The sequence below is a fragment of the Bos javanicus genome, chromosome 6 (assembly GCF_032452875.1).
Source record: "Bos javanicus breed banteng chromosome 6, ARS-OSU_banteng_1.0, whole genome shotgun sequence".
Lineage (NCBI taxonomy): Eukaryota > Metazoa > Chordata > Mammalia > Artiodactyla > Bovidae > Bos > Bos javanicus.
Genome location: NC_083873.1, coordinates 97,709,052 through 97,716,051, shown reverse-complemented (window position 1 = coordinate 97,716,051; position 7,000 = coordinate 97,709,052). Strand labels below are relative to the sequence as shown.

At 44.7% G+C, this 7,000-nt stretch overlaps 1 long non-coding RNA gene across 1 annotated transcript; it reads left to right on the top strand.

The window, feature by feature from the left end:
• Nucleotides 1–5,316: 5,316 nt before the first annotated feature.
• LOC133249782 (uncharacterized) lies at nt 5,317–6,251 on the top strand. The gene is made up of 2 exons (XR_009737097.1): nt 5,317–5,460; nt 5,943–6,251. It is a non-coding gene; the product is annotated as an uncharacterized LOC133249782 (long non-coding RNA).
• The last annotated feature ends 749 nt before the right edge of the window (nt 6,252–7,000 follow it).

The window sequence follows — 7,000 nt, the reverse complement described above, 5'->3', positions numbered from 1 at the left end:
CTTCCTGCCAACGCAGGAGACATCAGAGACGTGGGTTCCATCTCTGGGTCGGGAAGATCCCCTGGAGGAGGGCATGGCAACCCACTCCAGTATTCTTGCCTGGAGCATCCCATGGACAGAGGAGGCTGGCAGGCTACAGTCCATGGGGTCACGAAGAGTAGGACATGATCAAAGCAACTTAGCATGCAGCACGCCACCTATATGATACTGGAGTCAGAATCAACATTTGTGACTAGACTCATCCTTGCTACCTGCACAAATGTGTTCCTGAATAACAGCAAAAATGCAGAACCTTTTCAGGCTCCAGTTCTAGCTCATGGGGCCGTGCTGCCATCAACCACTAAGCCTTGATCAGTGGCTGAAACACTGCAAGCCTTTCTCTCTGTGCTTCTATTCTTTCTAATCCTCGGACACTTTGCCCCCAGAGGCAGCACTCCACACTTCCCCCCATCCTCTTCTCTCTCTTTACCTCAATCTCATTTTCTGATTTATTTCCTCTGACTCTTCCCTTCACTTGATAGAGCTCCCCTGTCCATTTCAATTATTTTCCAAAACTCCCACTGGAAACAAACTCTTCCACTTCAGCCTTCTAGCCTAGAAGCTATTCCTCTGCTTCACCCCTCAATCAATGGGGCCAGGCAGGAGACATAAACATTCTCCCACTGGCTGCCTTCCACTGATGTTTCCAACCCATTAGTTCTCCACTCTCGTGCAAAAACTCTGCTCGCTTGATTCCCCCAACATTCACACATTCTCATAACTGCCACCTCCCTCTTGCTCCTCTCATCTGTGACCTCCAAGTCACGCCCTCTTATACACAAAGTGCTTTGCCATCTTATTTACGTACTTTCTCTCTACACCATGTTCAGCAGAAGTTCCTATTATGTCTGTGTGAACAGCATCTCTATATAAGTTTGTGTGCACGCTAAGTCACTTCAGTCATGTCCAACTCTTTGCAACCCCATGGACTGAAGGCTGCTAGACTCCAGTCAAGAATACTGGAGTGGGTTTCTCCAGGCAAGAATACTGGAGTGGATTGCCATGCCCTTCTTCAGGGAATCTTCCCAACCCAGAGATCGAACCCAAGACTCTTATGTCTCCTGCATTGGTAAGCAAGTTCTTTACCACTAGCACCATCTGGGAAGCATAAGTTTAGCTGTACCTAAAATCCTCAAGTTAAGTGGCTTAAATAATATGGAGTTTGTCCACATAAAACAAGTCTAGAAATTAGGTGGAACAGGGTGAGAAGGGTGAATCCATGTTACTGGGGACTCAGTCTTTCTGTTCTTAGCCTTGGTTTCTATCCTTCAAGTGGCCTCAGGGTTCAAACTGACCGAAAGGCTAAAAGAAGAAAAGGGAGAAACAAAACGGCAAATGGGCGCACCTTCCGGATGGCTGCTCACTTCAATTTTTCCCAGGTCCCCCTCCCCTCTGAGGACTTCTGCTTACATATATTCTTTGCTGTGCCAACTGCAGAGAAAGTTGAGAAGGGCGGTCTTTTAGCTGTTTTGAGTGAAATCAATGAAAACTAATATTCTTGCCTTATAGTTTTGTCCAATATCATTGACCTTCGCTTCTACTCCACTTCACCCACCCTATTCTTCATGCCCATTCTTGGTACTTTGTTACGCCTCGCCTCCTGATCGACTAAGTTTTCATATCCTCCTCTCTGGGCTTCCCAGGTGGTTCCGTGGTAAAGAGTCTACCTGCCAGTGCCGGAGACCCAGGAGATGTGGGTTCAGTCCCTGGATCAGGAAGATCCCCTGGAGGAGGAAATGGCAACCCATTCACTTATTCTTGCCTGGGAAATCCTATGGACAGAGGAGCCTGGTGGGCTACCATCCATGGGGTCAAAAAGAGTTGGACATGACTTAGAGATGGAGTGCACACACACACACACCCTCCTCTCTGATCCTTACTGTCTACCCTGGCAACCCCCATGCTCTCACATCTATTCTTCCACCACATCAGATCAAGTCCCTTGGTCCATTTATTTTAAGACTTTTTTTCATGTGGACCATTTTTAAAGTCTTTATTGAATTTGTTACAATATTGCTTCTGTTTTATGTTTTGAATTTTTGGCCACAAAGCATGTGAGATCTTAGCTGGAGATCAGCACCCCCTGCATTGGAAGGTGAAGGCTTAACCACTGGACCACCAGCGAGGTCCCTCCCTTGATCCTTTTATCCCCTGCCCCTGCCACTGCATTTGGGTAACTTACAAACTGTTACATCATTTTGGACCCTTGACGAGCCAGACACAAAGATGGAATTAGATGTACCAGAGATTTACTGAGGGAAATGCCTGTAAAGATAAAGGGAGTGGGAGTCATCAAGGAGAGGTTTTGAGCCATGATGCCAGTGTGACACCTGTGAAAGGAGACAGGGAAGGCAGGTCCTGACAGCAGCACAGTTCTAAGAAAATCTCCATCAGGTCACTGGAAAGTCCCGGAGCCAAGATTGCCCATTAGAGGAACTCTGTGTTTGGCAGAAGCAGCCCAGATCCAGTGTGTCCCCTGCACTCAACTTCCGGTCCCTTGGGTCGCCCACGCTTTCATCTACATCCCCTACAATTTCTACAACCTCTCCTGAAATCCCAGCGAGCTCTCCTGCCTGTCTTCCTGTGTCTCTGATCACTTGTTTTCTATGTCTTCCAGGTTCTTGCCTCATTCATTAGTCCATTTGCTCCTGCTTCTTCAACCCTACCAGCAAGAGATGATAGCAGGAGCATAAAACAGCACGGGGAGAGGTCAGGGAACTGCCAGGGGCTGGTAGGGCTCGAGCAAAATGTGCAAGGTTGGACATCCTTCATCATGTCAGCAAGGGCCACACAGAGAGGGCTTGAGGGCTATGCCCAAGAGCTCGAGCTTCATCCCACAGTGGGGAGGAGTGAGCCACTGAAAAGCGTTAATCAGGAAATGACATGAAAATGTCATTTAAGGAATTAATCAGGAAATGGTGGATTAGCATTTCATTTGGATCCCTCTGGGGGCAGGATGAAGAGAGAATTTCATGGAGCAGAGACCAGAGCTGAGGCCAGGAGAAGAGCTGTTAACAGATTGTCACAGTGGGCTTGGGAAAGTGAGAATAACAAAGAGACCCAAAAACAAAAGTGAGGATGTTTTGTTGGCAGTAGGATGTACTTCAGGTGTCCTGAACTCCTGGCTCAGCTTTTGCAGAGCTTTCTCGAACTTCCCTTCAGGCAGCCCGCACTCAGCACCTCCCAAACCCACAATTCTATCTTCCTACCTCTGACATCCGTCCTCTCCTGCTTGGGAGTCAAAGTCACCCCACCTACTGCCTCTGGGATAATCGATCAGATCTTTACAAGTCTTCCTCATAAACATCTCTAGAGCTCGTTTTCTCCCATCTGCACCCTGGGTGTCCCATCATCAGATCAGGCTTGCCTGGGCCACTCAACACACTCCTCAAATCTCACCTGCCACCACTCTTCCACCTGATTTATCCTCCATGTTGCCGTCAGCCACTCATTATCCCTCTGATTGCAGTCTTGCAATGGCTTTCATTTGCTACAAGAAAAAAACCCAAGCCCTTTATCACTGTATATGAGACCTGGCTATAGTACATCTATACACAGCCTTAGCTCAGATGAGTCATCAATCTGCTATGCCACATGGCCTTTCACTGAAGTTACACTGTTAGTTATAGAGGCTTCCTCAAAGTAAATGTTGGATGGTTAGATGAATGAATGAATGAGGGAATGAATTTAGCCATCTAATTTTGACCCGAACTTACTAGATCACAGGTATTATGAATAGTACAAAGCTGCTGAGCTAGTGCTATGGTCTGAATATTTCTGCTCCACCTCCAAAATTCATATTTTGAAATCTTGACCCCCAAAGATGATATACTGTATTACTATTTATAATATTTGGGTTCTTTTTAGTCACTAAGACATGTCTGACTCTTTGCAACCCTATGGATTACGCAGGCAAAAATACTGAAGTGGGTTGCCATTTCCTTCTCCAAGGGATCTTTCCGAATCAGGGATCAAACTGACATCTCCTACATTGGAAGGCAGATTCTCTACCTCTGAGCCTCAGAGAAGCTCATATTATAGTATACTATACTACTATATAGACATAAATAGTATACTATATTACATATAGTATATATATTCTAATATATATATATATAATATGGGGCTTCCTGGGTGGCTCAGACGATAATTTGCCTGCAATTCAGGAAACCTGGGTTTGATCCCTGAGTTGGGAAGATGCCCTGGAGGAGAAAATGGCAACCCAGTCCAGTATTCTTGCCTGAAAAATCCCATGGACAGAGGAGCCTGGAGGGCTGGGGCTCCTCCAGGTTGAGGAGCCTGGAGGGCTGAGGCCGTGGGGTTGCAAGGAGTCGGACATGACTGAGCAACTGAGCACATATAGTATACTATATTACTATAATACTAATATAGTATTAAGAGATGAGGCCTTTAGAAGGTGCTTAAGTCATGAGAGCGGAGTCCTCTTGAATGGGTTCCTTCGTCCCTCCCACATGTGAAGTCACAGGGAGATAGCTCATCACCCAACCCTGTGGGTAGCCTGATCTCAGACCTCTAGCCTCCAGAAATATAAGAAATAAATTCCTGTTGTTTGTAAGTTATTGTGTGATAGCAGCCCAATGGACTCAGCCAGGAAAGATGACCTGCTGATTTCTTACTACATTGGAAACAAAATCATTTTTCCAAGTTCCTCATTTCATTTAGAAGATGACTTTAGGGAATAGCTAAGTTCTGAATAGAGCCAAATATAGAGTATTATGGATTTTCCCTAAACTAAACAAACAAAAAATTATCTATTTAAAAATCCTCACATTATGGCACAAGGGCTTAAGCAAAGGAAAATCTAAAAGCTGTGCTGAAAGAAACATTTCAAGAATCACACTGAACAGATGAAGATTCTCTTAATCCATGAGTCTTATATCCCTATCAGTAGGGAAATGGAGACTATGAATAATGTTTAGATCATAATTTTCATCTTCACAGAATTAAAAATCTGGGTAGTTTTCATGACTCATCTTTTTATTAGGACACCATCCTAAATCCACATATGAAAGTCTTCGAGGATGGTGCATTGTACACAGTATTAGTGACTAACTGTTAGGTGGAACATCCATTAAAATCCAGCTGCTGAACAAAATGACAGTTTCATTGTTTTCAATGCCTCATCAAGAGATGCAAAAAAAAATTGCCTTGAGTCACCAAGTGATTGTTCGTATTAATCGAGATAAAACTATAATAAGCTGCAGACAGAAGCCTCCACGGCACACCCGAGCTCTCAGAGGCGGGACCCACGGAAAGAACTCAGGAAGTGCCTTGCAGTCCAGGTTTCCTTGACAACTGCTTCCATAGAACCAGGCGTTCAAAGATAAACTCCAACCAAGCAACGAGGAAGACTAACTGGTGATCAGACTCCCACGTCTAAGGAGGCCTTGTGTTTTGATGGTATCGTGCGAACTATTTCTCAGTTTAAATGGAAATTTAGGTGGTAGTGTATTTTCAACCTTCTCTTCTTTCACTGTTATTTTTCATGGAATTCCCCCTGCTTCTTTCTCAGTTCCAAAATAAGACATCCCTTCTTAAAAAGGATAACCACCACAGTTAAGTTGCTACCTTGGAAAAATCTAACCTAGAAAATAATTCTTTCTCATGTAAAACCAAAATTCCCACCAAAGGGCAGCAGGAGAGCCAGGCGGAAGTGAGTGACAAATGGGAGGGACTTTGGGGGAGATTTAATCAGAACCCTTTCTCCTGGTGTGTGTGTGTTTGGGGGGGGGGGGTGGTGATGGATGCGTCAACAATCCTGGTGTACTGCCAAACACTGGGAAATTAGTTCATCGCCCAAACTGTCACAGAAATGCAAGCACACGCTGAGAAAGAGCAGGCGACACTCCTACTGAAACAACCTCTTTTCAATTTGCTTGCAGATGGAGATGTCTCAGCAAACAATTCCAGGTGCAAGAAGAAACTAGTGTGCGAACAATAGAAAATCTGCAAAGGGGTGGAGGGGACAGAGAAGTGATGAAAGACATTCAGGGCAAACAGTCCAAAGGAACCGAATATATTGGAACAAAACAAAACCTTTGAGGTGTTGGAAAAATCTTACTAAGCCAACTCTGAAGAAGAAAGCCCAGAAATGCAATTACTCCAGCCCTGAGGAGTAAATACCTAAAATAGGAAGCCAGACAGAAAGCAAACCAGAATAAAGCCTTAAATTAACGGAAGCACTCCAACAAGTCACCTTTTTCTTCTCTTATTTTCTCGGTGATATTTTAGCTGCCTTTTCCCAAACGTGCAATTATCGCAGCAGAACAAAGTGAGAAATGAAATGGCAATGTGCACACCCCAGAGTGGATGAGTGCAAACCCAGAAATCAAGGGCTGAAGGACAGTTGCTAGGCGCAGGCTCTGCTGGTCACCGGGTTGGACTGTCATGTGGGAAATTCAACAAGTCTTTAAAGACTGAGCCTTAGAAAAGTGCTTTGAATCATTTCATCCTAAGTAAAACAAAGAACTATTTCTCAGTGTCAACAGCAACAGCAAATCGACAAGAAGCTAGAGTCCTTTCATTGTGGGAGGGCAAAGTAGAACGTCCAGATGGTGAGCCACTTCCGGTTGTGCGATTTGACCTTGTCGCTTTTCTAATGTGGTTTGCGAGAGCAGAGATGGGTCCGTGTGTAACACGAGGTCAGCTCAGCAGTTTAGTCATCCCAATAGGCTGAAGGTATACAGCCCACAGCTCTTGCCTACTAAGGGAGGGGTTCTCAACTCCAAGGCATTTCTTGTAGTTTGGTCATTTCATGAAATAACTGACTCCCTCCAAAAATAAATAATGTGAATTAACTTTCACTTCTAAAATTTTAAGCAATACATTAATTCACTGTTGGTGAAGGTATAGAGAAAGTGGTTTAGTTGCTAAGCCGTGTCCAACTCTTGTGATCCCATAGACTAAAGCTCGCCAGTTCCTCTGTCCATGGGGTTTCCCT